This window comes from Limulus polyphemus, unplaced genomic scaffold (genome assembly GCF_000517525.1).
Source record: "Limulus polyphemus unplaced genomic scaffold, Limulus_polyphemus-2.1.2 Scaffold230, whole genome shotgun sequence".
NCBI lineage: Eukaryota > Metazoa > Arthropoda > Merostomata > Xiphosura > Limulidae > Limulus > Limulus polyphemus.
Genome location: NW_013665840.1, coordinates 662,865 through 687,181, shown reverse-complemented (window position 1 = coordinate 687,181; position 24,317 = coordinate 662,865). Strand labels below are relative to the sequence as shown.

Here is a 24,317-nt window from a genome sequence, read left to right as displayed (position 1 = left end):
TTAGTCCTAGATCTACATACTAAGCTAACGATGCAAAATATTCCCCCAAATAAACCTATAACAATAATAACAGATATATTAAACATTGTAACCAATATTATTAACGAAAGTAACATATAAGCAAGAATAGAGTATGCCTTACTTATGAAACACATAAACACTAGTTATTAGCTTCAAATACTGTTGTAGATTTAATGCTGTTCGCTTGACTGATCAGATCATGAAAATGGACTAATACTGACCATTTGATTGATCAAATCATGAAAATAGTTGATTATATATAGATCGATTCATCTCAGTTGACTAATAAATTCATAAATATAGCTGAGTTTATCGATAACTATTAGTCGCTTGGTTCATCATGTCAGTATATTTTTAAAGTATTTGCAAAATAATATATTTCTTGCAAAAATATGGAGCAGTAACAAGTAAGACGATTATTACTTTAGTTATTTTCAGACAAGTTTCTAGACCGAGCCAGACTATTATCATTAGAAACTTCAAATAAACAATATATCAAGTTGGATTGATATTTTTCAAACACGCAACACAACAATGTCCAAGCTGGATTGTTATTTTTCGAAACTATGGCTAATCAACGGAGTTAAGTAAGGTAGCTTTGCGCGAAATTCAAAACAAACAAACCAAGCTATACTGGAGATATCAGTACGGTCAGAGTATTGAACAGTTTATATTACAGAATCCAAGCTATACTGGTCTTATCAGTCAGGTTAAGATATTCAACAGCTTACGTTACAGAATCCAAGCTATTGAAGCATTTCTGGAATACATATACTAAGTATATACATATTTAAAAGTTTTCAAGAAGTACATTTTATTTTATTTTAACGTTTATAACGTATAGTATGGAGAAAGCAGCAGATCGAAAATGTTATAAGAAAAACGTGGACCCCAATGAACCACAATACTAAATAAGGAAGATATAGGCTTGAATCCCATGTGCAGGACCGGGACACTCCAGTCGTGATAACAGAGGTGCAAGACTTCACAGCTATCAATTCTCGCACCAGACAGATGTGGTATGTTGAGAAAACCCCGATAGTTAGATCAAACACGCAACAAAATGAGCCAATGTCACAAAAAAGCAGTAAATGGAACACCAATGAAAGGCAAGGATGAAATACTCATAGTGAAGAAATCAGAGTTACATGGTTTGTCTCTATATACCCTAAGTTAATTGACTTGGATGATTTCGCCAATGATATTAGATAAGGGACAGAACTAAGTTCTATAAGGACCAATGACGAAGTGGAGTTTGATTACAGTCCGATGGAATAGTCCACTTGTTGCTGGAAGATCCCATTTGTACTTTTGAAAGTAAATCTGCTAAACTTCTTGAACAATCGGCAAACCACTAAAAATTATGTACATAGTTCCGTGTTTCTGACTCAAAAAATCGACTTCTTCGCACTTATAAAGCTGCTCCTGGAGTTTGTTCTGACTCCAAAAGATGAAGGATGGCAGTAATCCAGAATCTACAAGAAAATTGCTGCACAAACTCCTTATAAGTGTGATATTTCAGATCTAGTATAACAGTGTTTCACTTAAGGTTCAATAACGTATAATGTATAACGAGAGAAAAGTGAAGAATACTAAGTGTACTAAAAACAAATAGTAGATTTCATAACGCTTATAGTGGAACTACTGAAAGATGTCTTAGAATAATTGTTAATGCAGTTATACCGAATATGGCCGAGAGAATTAATTGATAACTTAATAGAAGGTCTTCGTAATCAACATCTAGAACTTCAAAACGAAGAATTCGATGACTTCGGGATAGTGTTGTTTCAAGATAACCCCGAGAGTTTCGATAAGGATGAAATGTTCAATAGTGTATAAATAAAGAAGTTATTTGATTTGTATTCAATTGTCTTTGCGTAAGTTATTCATTCCAAACGTAAACCTCCTCGGGTTGGTAGCTTGTGTGCTACAGACAGCTCGCGACAGCACAACCCAAAATCCAAATAAATTTCTTTGTAACGAGTGTAAAGTCGAATCCAACGACTAAGACCACGGGCTGCCCACACGCTCGTTACACTATACTGGTGATATCAGTAAGATTAGAATACATAATAGCTTACATTACAGAATCATAGCTATACTGATAATATTAGTAAGATTAAGATATTGAACATCTTATGTTATTAATAATTCAAGTTATACTGATGATATTGTTATTATTGTATTTTATGGTATATATTTTTAATTCTGTTAGAAGTTCATTGAATGATGATTCAAAATGTTCTATGTGTGGAATTCTAGTGCTAACGCAAATGTGTTATTAATGATATTTGTTGTGGCGGTTTTAAGAGAATATTACCCATAACTGTATTATGGGTGGTGAGAAACTGCCCTCCCAGCTAACTGCAGTTTATCCATCATGGGAAAATATATGATGTAAACAACGTAAACAGGAAAGTCTTTGAAACACATTTTATTTCTAATTGTTTTACATCTGAAGAATGCTGATTAGAACAGTTAATTCTACTTACTTTACCATTACTGTAAAAGTTGTTAGAGGTGTGGTTTATAGTAAACATGTACATCGAGGTTTAGAAACTAAGATTTTGGTAAATCACACGTGCAGGAGATAAATGCCAGATTAAAACTAGATCCTTACTCCCAAACAACAAATCCAGAACGCGTATTTCAGTTTCACTAAATATCTTTAATAAATTTTAATAGGATGGTTCCTGACCTACTTTTCTACAGTGTCTTACTTTTTACTTTCTATTTCAATATCATTTAACTTACTCACTTAAAAGGATATTGATACATTTAATATTAGCTTTTATTAATTATTATGAATTAGCTATTATAGTTCCACTTCCTTGAACTTATCACCAAACGCATTTTACCTTTACATGTTGAAAAAGAACAACGAGTTTTTGGATGATATTTCCTGTAGCTAAGTTCCTGTATTAAAACATATAACTTAATCATTTTTAGACTATTAAGAGTTTTATAGATGTCATGTCCTTCTTTGATTTGAATCCGAACTTAATTACGGCAGTTTCTTCTAATTTATTCGATGACCTCAAGAAAATTAATACCCTTATCCGGGGCCTCAAAAAATATGGGTGTTATCTTCCTTGGGTCCACTGGCCACCTTTCATGACTTTATATGGATTAAATTTAAAACTCCTCTGTATTCATTGAAAGACCTTCACTGTTTTGGAAACTTTTATGATTACTTGAAAGAACATTTGTTCAGCTCGCTCTGAAGAGTAAGATGGTGGAAGAAATTCGTCTGGATCTGACAAAAACAAAAAATCCTAAATTATACCTTTATATTTTATATTTCTATAACATCTTAAAATTAATTTGAGATCACAAATCTTACGAAACATTGACAACGTTATGTTTCTGAGAATTAATAAATTTTTCAAATAGGAAATCAAACCTGGAGATAAATAAATATTGCTTGATAAACAATATTGAAGATTTGTTGAATTAAAAAGGTTTAAACAGAAAAAGTGTAAGTAAAATATTAAAAAACTGAATTTTTAAATAGATAAAAATAGTTTTTATAGATTGATCATAAAGGAATTTTATTATCATTTAATAGAATATTGCGTTTCACAAAGAAAGGTATCACGCATGTAAAATATAAGCGTCAGGAAAATTATTTAGGTGATCATATTTACAGAAAATCGAAAATTTATCTACAAAAATATTGATTTGATTTTGCAAATTAAAAAGAACAATTTGCAATAACACTAGTTTTATTTTAAACCATGCACTGTTATAGAAATAACTTTTACTGAATCAATATCCACCCATTAGATCAAACATCTGATTATGTTAAAGATTTTAGAATACATAGTGCAGAGGACAAAATACATGTGTACAATGTATGAAAGGTTTTAAAACATATACCATAAAAGATTACTTGTCTAGAATCCTTGTCAGGTTGTATACACACATAAAAAAAGAAGTAAGCTTGGCTGGAATCTTTGTAAAAAACTGTAAAAACATCACCTGATCGTCCTGGGTATCCTTTACTCCGCATGACACAACGTTTTAGTGTCTTACATTCAAAATTTTATTAAACTTCTTTTTCTTTATGTTATACCAAATAGAATAGCATAAAACTTAGCTAAATATCCATGTTTTAATACTATACAAGTTTCAAGTTATTAATTCTACAAGATAATATTTTTAAAAATCCTGAATTTCTATTAGTGTGACCCACGTGACACATTTTCTCTTAGCATGTGATTATCCATATTTCATCTACCACCTGTCGAAAAAGTACGAAATTAAACGTAAAATACTCTCTATAAAGTCGTTATTTCTCAAACAAACCATAATTTTTATAGTCCTCAATTTTGTTTGGTTACAGAGCTATCAAATAGAAAATCAGACACCTCCTGCCACACCCATCTATCACATCCTCTCTTTCACAATTCGTGGATAATTTTCTCTTACGTTTCATTATATATCATCTATAACCAATAGAAAGTCAAGATTTTCATTTATTATAAGACTTATTGTATAACGTTGTGTTTTAACAGAATATCGTTAATTTCACTCACAGTACAAGATTCGTTCCCATGGGAAAGTTAACCACTAGCTTCGATGAATTTGTAACAGCTCTTGTCGCACAGTTTAAAAGGCAGGAAAATTTTGAGAGGTAAGTGAATTGGTCTACTTTTTGCATGTTATTGGTCTATATTCTTTGGTGCAATATTTAATCAAATAAAAAGTATTAAGTGCATTACTATAATTACTATAAAGAAATTAAGCTTAACTGTCCTCCACAATCGAGAGCAAGAAAAAAGAAGATTGGGTAAGTACTTTATTTCTTGTTTTTCATATTTAACCTTTATTTATCATCATAAAGTAGCTAAAATCTAAAAATATTGATATTTTAAAGTCATTTAAGACTAGATTAGGTAAAATAAGTAATGATAATAATATAATTAGAATAAATTAATATAGTTTCATGTTACAATTTGAAGTCATTCTAGAAAGAGAAAAGGGTTTATTTCGATTTTTTTGGTGGTTACGAGATCGGTCGAATTGACCATCCCGTTTTGAGATAGGATAGAGAAACTAACATATAAACTATAAAGTTTTACTGAAAAACAAAACGTTTGAAATGCGTTTAGGAGATTTTAGGGAAAACACAAAGGAAATTTGAGATTTTTGAGATGAGAAAAAGTATTTTTAAATTTAACACTGAAAATTACTTTGCACTCGGACTGTTCAAAACAAATACTCAATATATTAATCGACATATCTATATTTTATTCTATTAAAAATAATTCACTAAATTCGCTGAGTTTTTTATATGTGAAAGACTTATAATATGAACTGAAATACTGCCAATATTTTTTGAAGATATACACACTATATTGAAAGTTATAAGTATTAAATTTATAAAGTCTTTAATAGAGTACAAAGAGGTCACGTGGTCGGTCAAATTGGCTGAGACTGTGTTGAGAGAGATAAATGTTATTAAATCCTAATTTCTGAAGTGTACATATATAGAGAGATTTTGAGTACATTAGAAAACCGATTTTAGAGCCTATGGAATAGCATGAACATCCGTTTAATTTTTCAACTGCTTGAGGTATGTGACGGATGATTTCATACCATTATGTTGCATATTGTTACTTAGGGCACATGGACGATTCACAGGTTTTCAGTTGATACAAGGCACCGCACTCTGCTTACCACAACTTTTTATAGGTCTCTATGTTCCTAGTTCCACAAGTTGATCCATATCCTTCTTTTTTTCCAATGACATTAAGTACAAGGGATATTCCCGTTTGAAAGTTCTAAATTTCCAATCTGAACACATAGTTATGATTTGAGAGAATGAATATTTTGCATCGAAAAGGTATTCTTTCCCAAATCAATCAATTTTCAATGATACCACACTATCTATGCAATGCCAAACAATGTCAAAATATAGTTCTGATATATTCATTCCGCTTTAGGCCATTTAATATCGGCTGTGTTTGTCACGGCATATTTTGCATATTTCACGTCTTTTTAATAACTCATACTTAACCTTATGTGTTTGTATATATCTATATATACATACATACATACTAGTTCCTGTAAAAATGTACAATTGAAATATTTTTTGACAGTTTAAAGCTCTTCTTCTGTAATGTTTCCTACGAATATAGTCTCTGCGTCACTTTAAAGTATTTCAGTAAAAACATAGCTTTTGAAAGATGACTTTGACACATCAAAACTTTACCTGAGTCACCATTATGATATACACAGTTTTCGCGTTCATTTAAAACAGTGGAACATTATAACTCAACAGATAAACATGCGTCGTACCTTTAAAACAGCGGAACGTTATAACTCATCATGTAAGCAGGAGGAAGAGGCCTATTAAGAACCTGGCCCTCCCAGGTCGTCAAAAGACCCAAATTCCGATGATTGATTAAGCTAACATGTAAACAAAAACACCTGCCATAGTTTTAACCCAATGTTATAGTTGTCAATGATACGGACACGTTGTTGCAGCATTTAATTCTCTCCCACGATGTGTGGATTGTGGTGGAGACCATTATAACTCAGAATGTCCGAAACAACACAATAACCCACAATGTTGTAGCTGCCAACAGTAACACACAGCTGATTATAAAGGATGTCCTAAATGTAAGGATATCAAAACTAGAATTTACAATATACACAATAAGACGAAGCAAATTGAACCTATGACGGATTTATTATTATATATTTATTTGAATATTGATGTTTGTTTAAATTAAATTTATATTTATAAATGTACATAACTTATATTGTTAAATATGTATTGCGAAACTCCCGCCTATCAACAATATATCTGTGTACGTAAACGCTAGTGTTAGCGTCAGTATTGTTACGTAAACTGAAATTTCGAGAAACTATCCACACGCCTATAAATATAACCAACGCGATGCGTCAAAAACAGCATATATTGTTGGTTTGCTTTGGTTGGTATACTATAAACCTCGGAATCTATAAATGTGATTGTTATAACGCTTATTAAGAGGAAAAACTTAAGATATTTGACCAGGAACATTTATAAATTTCGAACATTATAAACCATTTAAATTCAGTGAATTCATATTGAGTATTAGTACTTTTACGAAAACATTACCTAACGTCATCGGTGGAAAAACATCTAGCTAACTCCCTATTAATTCGCTCATTGTGAACCCTTGATAAGATATCAAGAAAGTTCCAGACTAGAAAGAAGACTTTATATTGCTTGTAAGTTTGTAAAACTTTTGTATATAAATCATTGTTTGTAATAACCGTTGTTGTAAATTGTATTATTGTTTGTATATTAAAATATATTTGTATAGAAAAAGAAAATTGTGTGTATCAATCTTGTTGGCAAATATTATAAATTGTATATATATCGGCATTTATTTAACTACTAAATCTAAATTACAATTTAACTCAGTTTTAGGGTATTTGAAATTTCAATACGTAACAAAACATACACAAACAATCAAGAAATAAACTGTAACAGAAGAACACTATTATTACCTACACCAGTTACACAAAACACACCCGTACATATCACAACATACACTTACGCAGAGGCAGCACGGTCACAACCACTAAAGCAAAAACTAACAAAACAATTCGAGAAACAACCAAACTGTTCAAAGATACAACAAAACAAAAGTTCAATCACAGAAAACCAGCAATAAAATACATTTGTAACCGAACTGAACAATCAGAAACAAATCCTATCTTCGAAGCCGTTAAAAATACATTCATGGATTTCATAAAAAAAGTACAGAGACCCCCTAAACAGTAAATACCTATCACACTCTTAATAGAAATAGCAAACAACACTTTAGACATGTAATACCGCACATCATCCGTATATTCATGAGCCCCTATACTACACAAATAACTAATAAAATTTCTAAAGCCAATAAAAATAAAAGTCACCCCATATCGGAACGTAACTTACATCAGCCATAGGATCAAATTCATGGATATGGCCATTAAAAGGATAAAGGTAACGAAACAAAAAAAAAGAAACCACTACAAGCCTCTATTAAACCAATAGACAAAGAAGGAGGAAGAGGTCAAACTGCACTTGACCCTCCCAGGTCTATAAGACCTAAAGCCCGATGCCGACAAGAGAACGTGTAAACATTGCGCGTAAGATTTAAAATCCACAACAGCAGTGCTAAAGATTTTGTTTGACTGGTGGATTTCTCACAAAGCTAGTGAAGGGGTATCGGCTCTACCCGTCCCTAATTTGAAAGTGCTAGACAATAGGGAACATAGCGAGTTAAAACCACCCACCACAGACTCCTGGGATACTTGTTACCAACGAATAGAGGGATTCAACGCCGATATGGCCAATATTCGGTGACGATGTTTTATCTTGTAATTTGCAGATTGCGATTTGAACACTCAAACCATCAGGCCATGCCTGGCTTAGTGCTAATGAAGCATAAAAAGTATACATTTAAGTTTTTCGTAGCTTCAGTCAGTTGTAACTTGTTTTTTTTTCAGTATCCTGGTACATACGGTATTCGTAATAAAAAGTAGAACTAAGCTTTATATTTACAATATAAAAGATACCTGAACTTAATTGGTATTCATAATTAAAAGCAAAATTAAACTTTCTTACTATTGATATTACGATGTAGAACAGGACTTATTTGAAATTTACAATAACAAATAAAAATTCACTTATTTGGAATTCATAATAAAACGTAAAACCGAAATTAATTTTTATTCATAACAAAAAGTAGAACTGAACTTACTTACTATTGATAATAACAGTTAGAACTGGCCTAACTTGGTATTCACAATGAGAAGTAAAACTGGACTGACTTTGTTTGAATTTATGCACAAAGCTACACAATGGGCTATCTATGCTCTGCTCACCACGAGTATCGAAACCCAGTTTCTAGCGTTGTAAGTCCGCAGACATACCGCTGTGCCACTGGGGGGTAACTTACTTTGTAACCTTAATAACAAATAGAACTGAACCTTCAGGATATTCGTAACTAGTTGGAGTACTCGTCTGTTGGACGGATGAAATAAAAACTAGTTTGTAACTAAGGGTAGTAAATTGTGCTTATTTTCATTTTCTTAACATAATAACCAATAAAAGTGCAATAAAAATACATAAAGGTGCCAATACTGAAAAGAAAGACATACTGTTTTCAAGAATCCTATCAATATGAAATTAGATGGTGGAGTCCAAACCCCCTCATGACCTTCCCTATGTCATCCCGTACCATTTTATCAAGTTGTGCTGATTTGGTAGTTTTTCCGAAATTAGATATGAAATTAGATGGTGAGGTCGAACCCCAATACCAACCTCCTCCCCCCTAATTACCTTCCTTATATCATCCCGTATCACTGTGTCAAGTTTGGTGGTGGTTGATCAAAAAATTTGGAAACGTATAAGGAACAAATACACACACATGGTGACGTTTATATATAGAGAGAGGAAGTAGAAGTGGCCTTATTTGATATTCATAATCAGAAGTAGAATTACTTAGTATTCATAATCAGAAGTAGAATTACTTAGTATTCATAATCAGAAGTAGAATTACTTAATATTCATAATAAGAAGTAGAACTGGACTTACATGGTATTCTTAATAAAAAAGTAGAACAGTTTACTTCTGTAGGCTTAACGACCGAATTCAAAATGAATTTAAATTTTTCTCAAGGCTGCAGTTTTTTGAATAATCCATATTTTACTCAATTGCTTACACGTTGGCCACATAGTCAAGGGCTCAAACACGGAGCAAACAGGATTAAAGCACAGGAAAGTTTATTACGAACCATCCTAGAAGTTTATCAAACAAAAGGTCTCAGAATTTTGTACACCACCTTTCTAAGGCTATCGATTAATAAACTTACCTTTGTTCAATCTAACATAGATAAATGTGTCAACTTTGATGAGCAGTGTAAACTAACTATCATTTGCTACTTGTGATAACTCAAACCTAAAACAACAACAACTAACGAACATAAGGATAAGCCTACCTTATAGTTCCGTTTATTGACAGAAGTGTGGAATTAATTAAATTAGAATCGGTAGTCAGAGCCACTTCTACACAACATTAGTTACCTAACACTTGCAGAATTAAATACCCAACTATCAGCTATTCTTGCAGGAGTGATGTTTCCAGTAATATAGAGTGTTGCATAACATGGCCATTGAAGATCTACGCATCCTCCCCTTTGAATGCTTTAAATGCGAATGTAAAAAAAAAAAAAAATAGTCGTGGCAGGAATTTAGTATGAAGAAAGAGAAAACAATATGATAGTTGCCTGCTCTTCCCAACGGGGGTGCTCGGTAAAGGATGTAATTCATACCCTTACATTTATTCTCCTATCGACCACGTGCTCACCGGTAACCTTGATATCATGAGTAACCAAGATTTACGACTACTTATGAGTAAAGGTTCAAAATTCCAGGAATGTCCACAAATTAATTGGAAACGCACCAAAAGCATAATTAGTACATTACTCATCGTATTTTACATAATTGAAGTAAAAAAGAGAATTTAAAAGTGATCATATTCAGAAACTGGTTAAATAAGTTTTCCATAAATACATAATATACGTAAAGAAACTCACTATTAAATATCAGTAAGCATGTTATTGGTCAGGAAGAAGATATTAAACATTTAGATTATTTATATAGTAGATACTAGATACGTCATCACTCCCACAGATAAAACGGGTAATAGCTGTATTTTCACCTGTAAAAAATGACATTATGATTTTATCTAAGGAACTAAGGTTTAATTTGAATATACGTTACTATCAATATAGAAAGTATCACAAATAAAGTTGGTTCAGTTTGATCAGACTTTCTGTACATTCGTTTAAATCAAACAATGTTATGCTTAGAATATTTTGGATCCCTATATTACATAAAACGCCGAACAAATACAGATTTATTGTCATGGCTAGAAAAGCTACGTCTAAGAAACTATATATTATCATTGGTCTGAAATGCTTTAAAAAACATTAAAAAATACTGCAGTATTATCAAAGATAGAACCTACATTAATCCATTCATTATCATCGGTAGTTCCATTGAATGTAAAGTGAACATTAAACAATAGGAACTTTTGATTTCAGTAATCTTTACACTACTCTTCCTATTGATAACATTAAAAGACTTTCATCAATAATTTCAAAATTATTCAATAATTCGGGTAGATTAATGTTATGCATCAGTAATCACAGAGTTTTCTCTGATAATGCCATTCACAAAAAATCACTGTTTCACATTAAGTGAATTTTTGGAGGTTATATATATATATATTTACTTGTTAATACATTTGCATTTTCTCCAACATGTCTTCCAACATATATAGAGTATTTTACCTGGAGGTAACTTCAGTCCAAAAGCTGCATATCTGTGTTTATTCGAAATTTTCATACATTACAAATCTTATTAAGAAATACTGTAGTATATTTTTGTTAAGTACCAAGTCACGCTTGCACATATATAAATGATATTATTATACGAATTATCAAGGTTTTCTAGATACAGCCGTACAAATTTATCCAACAGAGCTCATTCTAGAAAAATGCTCTGTCATTAAAAAAAAGCATGATATCTGGATTTAGATATCAGAATCACTAACCAAACACTCAAGTTTAAAGTGTACAATTAAACGGACATGTCAAATTTAAGGTTATCAACTTTCCATTTCCAAATACAAGATTTTGTGGATATAACTTGTAAACTCACTCTAATTTTTCATACTCTCACTGCGAAAATCAAGCACAAACTCATTCAATTCTGTGAGAAAATCAACAATATTCTTGCTACATATTAGGTGTTTAGAAGTTTTATATGATATCGCGACCTTTTAAAAATTTCACGTCTACCTTTTGATTCCTAGGGTAATAGTGGATGGCTTTAATGTACTGACCATCATTGGTTTTTACCTTCATTTAGTTTAAATTAGTATATATATTTGATGTTAACCGTATAACAGTTCCATGTATATATATAGTACAAGCTGAGGTATACGTCCTTTGTCCGGGTTATGAACTTAAAAAATGTGGAGATGGATGCTATGGTAAATAACACAAAAATCCTAACTTTCACACACTTTATTTATAACATAACATAACATATTATTACCCTATTACCTCATCAAAAGTTTTGTATAAGCTTTAAGAGCTCAATACGTATATAATTAAAACATGATATACACTACGCGATGGTCAGGGTGACTTTATATGAAGAGGTAGCGGCAAAATAGTGGTGGTAGGGATGCTTTCGATAAACCGCTTTCAACACCCATTTCTTAATGTCATTTTACAGTGTTTCATGTGATTAATTAATTGACAGTTATTGACCACAGAAGTGTCTTACGGGCCGAAGTTGAAAGGTCACGAGTCAAAGTAGGAAATGAGTATAATTCAAGACACGGCTCCTCATATCAGTTTTATTGTGGCTGTTGGAGTAGAAACTTCAGCCTTTTTTATTGTATTCCTCCATAGAGAGTGCTAGTGCACACTCTGAGACATATATAAGATGTTTGTATGTCCTCCTACACTTTTTATATTTTTCGTTATAGAAAGTTTAATAAACTTTGTGTGTGTGTGTGTGTGTAAGGACGTGATGCCAGCTATGAATGTAGTAACTTTGACTTACATCAAAGATAATAAATTCTCAATAACAGCGAGAATGTTTCAAACTGTCATCCCACAAAGTTTGGTTGAGATTGGCCCAGCGACCTAGAAGTAGTTAGATAACGGATAAACAGACAGAGTCAGATTTTTGATGACGGTACATCATTAATTTAGTTAGACTAGTTTTCTTTGCTATATTATCTAGCGTTGTTGTATCTTTCTTTTGTAAGTATTATTATTATTGGACTTTCTATTTTCTAGAGCCTTATCACGTTTTCTTTTAGGCTTTTAGAGAATATTTAACGTAATTGATTACTTCCTGTAGCCAGCTCTACGTGTTTGTTAGAGGAGATGCTTAGAGTAAGAGTGATTAACTTTGTTATACACACCGCATATTATGTTTAGAATATTGTTTCCTTTGTATTACATTTTCATGGGCAGTTAAGGAATTATTTTAATTTTTCAATAATTTGTTATCTTCATAAACATCAGTTTTTAGTTGTACCGTGGGAAAGTTACTGCTATTAATGCGACATAATTTAAAAAGTAGCATGAGTCAAATACAGATGTCACTCGCCTCTGAAGCATCACTCTAGGGATAGTTTAATGAGTTTTTGTTGGTTAAAAGACCGGAAAGGAAGTAAACGAAAAATCAACAAGTTATACTAAGTTCAGGTTTTCAAAACAATTTTCTTCTACGACAGTACTTCAAGCAAACAGTTGGTGTTTCTACTTTAAGTGTTGTTATGGAAAAAATTATTTAGGTAAAATATACTATATTTATTGTTATTTTTGTTAACAAAATTTATCATATCATTTACTGTATCGAATGTCATTACTTTTAATTTTTGCTTATTGTATTTTATTATAAAGATTGTTTTGCATTGTTAGTTTAATTTACGCATTTGAGACTGAACTAAATATCCTAGGCTTGCCGAACCTCGTAAGATATTATTGGGATTACGGTCGAAAATATTGTTAATAGCGAAGGTACCCAATTGATGAACGAACGCATTCCAACCTTTATAAGTAGAAACATATATTTAATTAGCTGTACTGATTGCAAGGTTGATTTTTAGTTTCGCTCCAAGTACATAGCTTCTTCTGATCGAAGTTAATTTTAATTACTTGGTATTCATAACAAAATATAAAACTAATCTTATTTGGGATTTATAATAAAAAGTTGAACTGGACTTACTTGGTGAATAGAATGGATTCTTGTTTCAATCTTCGTGAGTTTCCATTTGGTTGGTCTGGACTGGGAATAGCATGAAAAATAAAAGAGAAATAAACAAAGAAACTGTATGAGTAAAATTCATATTTAAATATTCCAAATGACTTATAGCGAACTCTTGCCCATAACTGTTACACTTAATATGTCCGAGGCAATTCTATACTTTTTTTTTCGTGCATGGCTTATTGGCTAATTTGTATGTAATTGAATTTAAAAGGTATAGTCATCTGTTAGTGTTCAGTGTGAATTAATTAGTTTTGATTATACGTTACCAAATCAAAACAGCCTCGGGTTTATTTGAAACGTTATTGGTGAGTTTTGTTCGTAACAAAAGAAAACGTGCAGTGTGAGATGCAAAAACTATTAATTCTACGAACCTCTTGAAACAACAGATGTTACGTATACATTATTATGTGACTGAAACTCTATGCTCTACACTTAGAGTAGTACATAATCAAGCTCTATCTACTTAATGTACGTAACAGAATTATCACACTCTACGAACTACTTGTATACACATAAAAAAATGTTTCGGACATTTAAAGAAGCAATTAATTGACACGGTCTTATTAATTATTGAAGAGGGAAGTGAAAGTATTCATTAAAATGATATCGCTAGTCGAACATTCGGTTGGAAAGAAATTAAGTTAGAACATGTTATATACGTCTTAGATTTTAATTTATTTAGTATCACTGCCAGTAGTCGAGACTCCAACTTGAAGGTACAATTTTGAATAAATGTGCAATTAGTTAGCTTATTCATATATAATAAGTTGGGTAGATAAGATAGATTAGTAGAGGTTTTTCAAACACTTCGTTCCATTTGCTTAATTACAACTGACATGATTATATGCCACTGAATTACATAACTGATCCAGAAGTTTAAAGCTATGACTGTTAGTTTTCTGAACATTGTCTGGTGAAGCGGGTGTTTTTCCACTATTCAACTTTCGTCGGTTTGTTCCATTTAGCGCCTTTTTTGTACCGTAGTTTGAATTACTAAAACTGATAAAAATAACTTTTCAATTCATTTCGTCTGCACATGCCTCAGCTGCTTTTTGTCTGCATGATATTCATGTTATACATATTATCGCTCAAGGCTACTTATTTAATATTCTATTAACTTAAGAAACTTCTTGTTTGTGTTTTTATGAAAAGCCTTGATTCAATAAACAAAGCGTTTATAAATTATTCCACAACCAATGAGATAAGTAAGCTTGGATTGTCTTTTTCGGCCATCTTTGGCTTTGAGAGGATATCGCTCCTAGGTGGAATATTATTTTCTTTCGTATTGATATGTTAATTATTTGCTGAATAATTGAAAGTCCGAGATTTTGAAAAGCTCTCTATTGTTCTTCTCTGCAATCCCTAATGTAAATTTTTAAGACTTTTTATTGAATAAGCTCATATTAATTTATCTACTCAATTGTTAATAGCAATAAAGAAGTTTCGGGTGTTAGAGTCCATTGTCTTTCTTGAAGAGGGAAACTTTACGAAAAAGTCAGGTTATGGATCACTAAAGCTATCTAAAGCCTTTCGTTGATGAAATAGTTACTTGCTGAGACAACTTGGGGTCTTTATACAGGGTTTTGATTGCCTAGATGTAATAATAAGATGTAATTGTAAGTTGCAGAGATAACTTGCGGGTCTTTATACATACTATTGAGTGTTTACATAACTAGTAAGCTTTTATTCAGCATATTGATTGTCTACATAACTAGCAGGTCTTTATACAGGGTATTGATTGTTCACATAACTAGTAAGCTTTTATTCAGCATATTGATTGTCTACATAACTAGCAGGTCTTTATACAGGGTTTTGATTGTCTACATAACTTGTAGATCTTTATACATGGTATTGATTGTTTTCATAACTAATAAGCTTTCATTCAGCATATTGATTGTCTACATAACTAGCAGGTCTTTATACAGGGTATTGATTGTCTACATAACTAGCAGATCTTTATACAGGGTATTAGTTGTTATAGCTAACAGGTCTTTATTCAGGGTATTAATTGTCAACATAACTAGCAGGTCTTTATACAGGGTATTGATTGTCTACATAACTAGCAGGTCTTTATACAGGGTATTGATTGTCTACATAAATAGCAGGGTATTGATTGTCTACATAAATAGCAGGGTATTGATTGTCTACATAACTAGCAGGCTATTGATTGTCTACATAACTAGCAGGGTATTGATTGTCTACATAACTAGCAGGTCTTTCTTCAGGGTATTGACCGTCTACATAACTAACAGGTAATTACACAGAGTATTGATTTTCTAAATAACTAGCTGGCCTTTATGCAGGGTATTGACTGGCTAGATAATTAGTAAGTCTTTATTCAGGGTATTACTTGTCCACATAAATAGCAGGCCTTTATACAGGGTATTGATCGTCGACATAACTAGCAGGCCTTTCTACAGGGTATTGACCGTCTACATAACTAACAGGTAATTACACAGAGTATTGATTTTCTAAATAACTAGCTGGCCTTTATGCAGGGTATTGACTGGCTAGATAATTAGTAAGTCTTTATTCAGGGTATTACTTGTCCACATAAATAGCAGGCCTTTATACAGGGTATTGATCGTCGACATAACTAGCAGGCCTTTATTCAGGGTATTGATAGTCTACATAATTAGCGAGTCTTTATTCAGGGTATTGATTGTGTGAATAACTTGCGAGTCTTTATTCAGGGTATTGATTGTGTGGATAACTTGCGAGTCTTTATTCAGGATATCGATTGTTTGTAAACTTTGCAGGTTATTATTCAGGAACTTGATTGTCTGTATAACTCGCTGGTCTATATTCACGGTATTGGTGATAAATCTTCAGCTTAATTACACTTTTCGTTTTTTCACTCGACTAACAGTTTTGCAACAACAACAAAAAAGAATGTCAGTACTTTTTAAACACCAATATATGTATCTTGAACAAAAACAATCAAACATTGTAATTGAAAAAATGTTTCCGAAAAACTGACAGGATGACCTGAGATTCAACACAAATGTTAACCAAAAGAAAAAAAAAAAGGTCGACGTACAAAACGTAATAGAAATGTGAATATTTTATATCTGAATACATTAGAGAATAAAGACATGAAAATATCTTGGTATAAAATCATTAATGTTTCAAAATATAGTATTAACATACCCTATAATATAAATGAAGAGTCCTCTTTCGGCGATCTTTGCCTTGACATTAGAAGATGCATTTCTCGTTTCCTTCTACCTAGAAATTCTGATCCCATTCTTTTTCCCAAAAACTCAGAGCCCATTCGCTTGCCAAGAAATTCTGATCCCATCCGTTTGTCTTGATAATCTGTTACAGTGTCGTCTTCTTCATTGAAGTCATCGTTAAAGTCTTCCATACGTTTACCCAGAAATTCCGAGCCCATTCGTTTTCCAAGAAATTCGGAACCCATCCTTTTGCCCAAAAACTCGGATCCCATCCTCTTGCCCAAAAACTCGGATCCCATCCTTTTATTGGCATGCTCAGAAACTGACCTCTTCCCTAGAAACTCAGACCCCATCACATGATATGCTGGTCGTTTGAAATCTTCTCTCTTGGCGTCACTTTCTGGAAGTTGGTAGAGAAAGGATGACAGATCTCTTCCGTATCCCGGATGTAGTTGCCTCAAGATACGAGGAAAAGGTTCAAGTGTGTACAAACCTGAATAGAGGTCGCCATTGTTTGGATCAAAAAACGTCGCTAAAGTACAGCGAAGATAAATTTAAAAAATTAGTTCTCTTTACCTCTCTGTTACTTTTATTACACTTGATTTATTTAATTAAATTTATTTAAATGTTTATTGTTAAGGTTTCATCCTTGAATTTTATGTCCCCACCTCCAGTGACACAGCGGTAAGTCTGTGGACTTGTAACGCTGGAAACCAGGTTTCGATACCCATGGTGGGCAAAGCACAGATAACCCATTTTGTAGCTTTGTGCTTAACTAGAAACACGCACAACTAAATTCTGCTAAAGAAAAACTATGTCGAAAGGTATTAACTAAACGTAAAATACGTTAATATGTTTTCTTTTTAGACACTGTTGTAAATATGTTACCGTACTTCCAAGTGGAACTATGAATCCTATGAACTTCCACCATAGTGTAGTATCTAGAAACAGTTCTTGAGGAAGGACGCACATTATGCTAACATAATAGTATGTTCCACCATCAATAAACTTCTTCCTTGTGTTTATAAATCGTTGTTCGCCTACCTATTATTAGAAACAGTACTGTTGAACAGTCATGCAACAAATACAACGTTAAAGACGGGATTGTTTACCGTCTTCTCAAATCATGCTTTAAATAAAATATTACAAAAAAGAACTACTGTCTTCTAAGCTGTTACAGTAGCGTACATTATTAAGAAGTAAAAAATATATTAGAACAGTTTGTTTACTGTTTTCTACCTCCTACACCAAAGAAAACATTAGAAACAGTATTGTTTACAGTCTTCTGAGCCCCTACACCAAAGAGAACATTATAAACACTATTGTTTACCATCTTCTGAGCCCTACACCAAAGAAAACATCAGAAACAGTATTGTTTACTGTCTTCTGAGCCCCTACACCAAAGAAAACATTAGAAGCAATATCGTTTACTGTCTTCTAAGCCCTTACACCAAAGAAAACATTAGAAACAGTATTGTTTACTGTATTCTAAGCCCTTACACCAAAGAAAACATTAAAAGCAATATTGTTCACTGTCTCCTGAGCCCCTACACCAAAGAAAACATTAGAAACAGTATTGTTTACTGTCTTCTGAGCCCTTACACCAAAGAAAACATTAAAAGCAATATTGTTCACTGTCTCCTGAGCCCCTACACCAAAGAAAACATTAGAAATAGTATTGTTTACAGTCTTCTGAGCCCCTACACCAAAGAGAACATTATAAACACTATTGTTTACCATCTTCTGAGCCCTACACCAAAGAAAACATCAGAAACAGTATTGTTTACTGTCTTCTGAGCCCTACACCAAAGAAAACATCAGAAACAGTATTGTGTACTGTCTCCTGAACCCCTTCACCAAAGGAAACATTAGAAATAGTATTGTGTACTGTCTTCTGAGCCCCTACACCAAAGAAAACATTAGAAACAGTATTGTTTACTGTCTTCTAAGCCCCTACACCAAAGAAAACGTTAGAAGCAATATCGTTTACTGTCTCCTGAGCCCCTACACCAAAGAAAATATTAGAAACATTATTGGTTACCGCCTTCTGAGCCCTTACACCAAAAAAACCATTAGAAGCAATATTGTTTTCTGTCTTCTGAGCCCTTACACCAAAGAAAACATTAGAAGCAATATTGTTTTTGTCTTCTGAGCCCCTACACCAAAGAAAACATTAGAAATAGTATTGTTTACTGTCTTTTGAGCCCTACACCAAATAAAACATTAGAAACAGTGTTGTTTGCCATCTTCTGAGCCCTTACACCAAAGAAAACATTAGAAGCAATATTGTTTTCTGTATTCTGAGCCCCTACACCAAAGAAAACATTAGAAACAGTATTGTATACTGTATTCTAAGCCCTTACACCAAAGGAAACATTAGGAACAGTATTTTTACCGTTATATCAGCCCTTACACCAAAGAAAACATTAGAAATAGTAGTGCGTACTGTCTCCTGAACCCCTTCACCAAAGGAAACATTAGAAATAGTATTGTGTACTGTCTTCTGAGCCCCTACACCAAAGAAAACATTAGAAATAGTAGTGTTTACAGTCTCCTGAGCCTCTACACCAAAGGAAACATTAGAAATAGTATTGCGTAGTGTCTTCTGAGCCCCTACACCAAAGAAAACATTAGAAATAGTACTGTTTACAATCTCCTGAGCCTCTACACCAAAGAAAACATTAGAAACAGTATTGTGTACTGTCTCCTGAGCCCCTACACCACTGAAAACATTAGAAATAATATTGTTTACAGTCTTCTGAACTCCTAGTGTAAAGAAAACATTAAAAGTAATTTTGTTTATGCGTGTTTAAAATACAGAATAATAATAAAACTTATATAACCAGTATTGTTACCCGTCTCCCGAACCCTTACAATAAAATAGAACATCTAGTAGTAAAGAGAGACATTAGAAACAGTACTGTTTACCGTCTTCTGAAATCTTACAGCAAAAAACAGACACACAAACATTCCAAACAGTATTTTTACTTCTCTCCTTCCTCCTACAGTAGAGCAAGACGCCTAAAGTAAAGAAAACATTATAAACAGCATTGTTAGTTGCCCGTTAAGCCCTGAATATTGGCTCTATAAGACCTCAAGTTTACCACTGTGCCACTGAGTGGTCAATATCAAGTAAACTAGAGAAACATCTCGCAGATACCGAAACGTCAGGCAGTGAAGTAAACCAGAGAAACATCTAGCAGATACCGAAACGTCAGGCAGTGGTAAACATATTAATTTTCATTACAGTTTTTTAATACAAGTATAATTTACTATCCAGTAGTTTTATTTTTCATGTAATTTGCTAAATCACTACCTCAAAAAAAAGAACTATTTAATTAAAAAACTCTTTCACAGTTTTTATTGAAAAGCAAATAAAAAGTTTTTCGTTGACTCAAACCTATAACTTGACATTTTAGAAAACATCAGTCATCAAGCTGAATCGAAAGACATCCCTAACTTCCGTGACTGTATTCAGGTGACTATATTCAGACTTTCGATTCAGCGAGTTTAGACAACCCTAACTTCCGTGACTATATTCAGAATTTAGATTCAGTGAGTTTAGAAAGTTAGAAATGTGTAAACTTGATTTCGAATTCTCACCTTTATCATTGCTAGGGGAACTCTCCTGGGCTCGTGTCAAAATCAGTCCACCAATCAGCAAAAGAAACGATATCATGTTTAGCCAATGATAGCCGAAAAGTGAAGGCATCTTGAATAATTTATTTACCTGAAAGATATTAATTAACAAGTCAGTAGTGTGCAGGAAAAGTGGAGTCGCGATACGGGTGTGAAGATCACCCCCACCCCCAAATAAAATTGTCCATTCAGTAAATGTAGGCACCAAAAGTCATTCGATAAAATCTGGGCCTTCAGGTTTTTTTGTTTTTTTTTAAATACAACAGAAATCAAGAAAATGATTCAAATTTTACTGAATCGTGTGGCACGTGGTCTCATGAATGTAAAGATACACATCAGTAACTAGAAACTTTAGGCTGAATTATTTTCTACCGTACTTTTAAACTATAACATTGCACTGAATGATGCAACGTTTGGTTTACCAAATTCAAAACCATTCAGTAACAAGAACTTTCAGTTGATGATTTTGAAAATCCAACTAGAATTAAGAGGAAGTTTTAACTTTTACCGAATAGAAAGGGGTTTGATTTTACCGAATGCGAAACCATTCAGTAACAAGAACTTTCAGTTGAGGATTTTGAAAATCCAACTAGAATTAAGAGGAAGTTTTAACTTTTACCAAATAGAAAGGGGTTTGATTTTACCGAATGCGAAACCATTCAGGAAAATAAACTTTGCACTCTTTTTTTTGTTTGTTATTTAACCCGTGGCATCGATTATATCTAATTATTTTTTGGTATTGGTTCTGGTTCATTTCATTTGTTAGATTATCTTTAAAACTGAAAATCAATTAATAACATTTAATTAAGTTAACTGAAAAAATACAGTGTATCAAGGTAAAGATATTTTTAAGGGTACATATACATCGTCTACCATATTTAACATCTGTTTCCAAGCCACATGTACTTAAGATGTTTTATTTTGTTGTTATTGTTTTTTACTTTTACATATAATGATTTTATTTAATCAAGTTTCATATCGAAAAGTAAAACGCTTAGATTTCACGCTATATTATCGTCTCAGTTAGGGCCGAGCGTGTACAAGTGGTTAGCGTGCGGACTGTGTACCTGAGATTTACATTCCTTACCGCACTTTGGGACTGATATAAGACTGCGTTATAAGAGTGAAGGTCAAATCCCACTATTCGTTGTGACAAAAGTAGTCCTAGAGTTGAAGGTGGGTGGCGTTTACTAGCTACCTTCTTTTTAGCATATCACTTCTAAATTAGGGACAACAAGCGCAGATAACCCTCGTTTAGCTTTGTGCGAAAATTCAGCTTCTCAATTGCAGATCTCAGTCAGCCATTTTGCTTTTTTAAGGACAACAGGCTTTAGATAAATAAAAGTATTTATATTCTGTAGTTTATTCGTAAATATGGTTTTATTGTGAGTATGTATATATATATAAGCGCGTGTGTGTATTTGTTCATTTATCAAAAGACAACACACTTACTAAATTCATTTTAGTAGAAGATTTTAATTATACACAATTAGTTGAATTTACTAGCTACTTATACAAGTTAATTGGGCAAGTTAATATGTATATTTTATTATATTGAAGTATTCTTTGAAATACTAGATAATATCATCTTAGAATTTTATTGTTTCCAAAGGATACACGTAATCATTACAAATGAAATACATTGAATCAAGCAAAAGCACAAAGTATTCGACTTTCTGACGTCTGTAGAGGCTAGTTCGTCTAGCAATAATATCAGTAATGTTGTTTAAGACGATAACATAAACAACCCTAACACACGAGCTTAATAATCATCTGTAGTATCTCATCAAATAAAAGTTTTATGACAAATGTTTTGCAATGAGCGCCATCTGGCGACATACTAAGATCTTATCACAAAAATTTTAAATAAGCGTGTATAAATATTGTACACAAACCGACAGAACGATTAATCCTTTAATCAAGCATTTGTCTAATTATAAAACTCAAGATCCTTATAACAGATTCTGTATGTCTAACGTGTTCTGTAAAAATAAAGAAAGCAAATTTCCACACTGAGACACTTAATGTTTGTATAACTAGGCACTTACAATCTCGAGTTATTGCTGTTTCTTGTCTAGCATTACTTTGGGTCTTAGAATACTTCCCCCCATGTTTACAATATAATAACCCCTAATCACACACTGTCTATAGCAGTCACGATTTTCTACTTGTCCGTGTCGTCAGATAACATTTTCAAACACGGCAAGTGTAAAAATTCATTTCTTCGAATAATGAACAGTATAAAGTTTATAGAAGTATAAAGTTTATATTACTGCAACAATTGTTAAAGAAATGTCAAAGACAAAATGTAATACTCAAGTGAATTAAAGGATTAGCTTCTTTTTAACTTTTCAACCAGGTTATATTGCACGAATTTTAACATTTAACCACTCACTGTAAAGGTTTAGTGTGAATGTAAAACATTTTAACCAGCTTATATTAAACAAATAGTCACCCTTAATGAATGCTAGTGATTAGCTTCACTATAAAAACATTTAACTAAATTATAGAGCAGAAAGTTCACACATAATTATGGTAAAATATTATCATGAATATATAATGCTTTAACAAGGTTCGTTATATTACATGAACAGTCATACTTAACACCTGTTAATTAGTAGTGTTAATATACAACACTTTAACAATGCTATATTGCAGAGTAGTTACAAATAGCCACTTTATGTGATTAACGTAAATATAGAACATTTTAAATAGGTTATATTGTAGAATAGTCGCAATTACCCACTTTAAAACACTATAGGTAATAAACAATATTTTAACCAGGTTATAAAACAGAAAAGTCACTGGAAAATACTTTAATAATTATATAACATTTTAACCAGAATATACAACACAAATAGTCACACTCAACACATGTAAATGATTAGTGTCAATAGAAAAAAAAATTAACCGTGTTATATTGCAGAACTGTTACCTTTAAATTACATGAAGAGACATTATTCGCAGTAAAGGATTAGATTCAGAATTAACCACACTTACGTATTAACCTCAATATTTAACCGAATTATATTGCAGAATAGTCACACTTAACAATTATAAAGGATTACTGTCACACAATATTTTAACTGGGTGATATTACATGAATTGTCACTCTTGACCACTTATTAACATCATTAAAAAGATTTTAACGGTGTTAAATCACATAAAGAGTCGTACTTAACAACATTAAAAGATTGCATCAATATTAAACATTTTAACAGTGGTCACACTCAGTCATTGTATTAGGTCGTCAAGAAATTAATGTCGCTTTTCTTAGATGAAAAAACCCGAACAACTTGTATTTCAAAACAAAACATTTATTAAATGAAATAGTCTCCATTCTTATCGATGATGCTTTTCTATCTTACAATCTGGTTGTTAATGCCCTGATTAAAGAAATCACTTGGTTTTAAAGCAAAAAACATGCCGATGACCTCTTTAACACCTTCCACATTTGCATACGTTTTCCCATTAAGATGGTGTTGCAGCGAACGAAAAAGATGGTAATCTGATGGTGCCATATCTAGAGAATATGGTGGGTGGGGAAGAGCTTCCTAACCCAACTTCATAATCTTGTGTGACGTCAAATGTGGACGTGCATTGTCGTGGAGTAGAAGAACACCTTTGCGATTG

The 24,317-nt window shown here is 32.5% G+C and overlaps 1 long non-coding RNA gene across 2 annotated transcripts in view; it reads right to left on the bottom strand.

The window, feature by feature from the left end:
• Positions 1–2,439: 2,439 nt before the first annotated feature.
• Positions 2,440–24,317, bottom strand: part of LOC106478597 — a 47,883-nt gene continuing 26,005 nt past the window's right edge. Inside the window, exons 2-5 of one of the 2 annotated variants that reach the window (XR_002609941.1) lie at positions 20,649–20,775; positions 17,020–17,538; positions 13,828–13,887; positions 2,440–3,277 (exon numbers count right to left, since the gene is read on the bottom strand). This is a non-coding gene — a long non-coding RNA (uncharacterized LOC106478597). Of the gene's footprint in view, positions 3,278–13,827; positions 13,888–17,019; positions 17,578–20,648; positions 20,776–24,317 lie in introns of those variants that run through there. The other variant, XR_002609942.1, reaches the window with a different exon arrangement.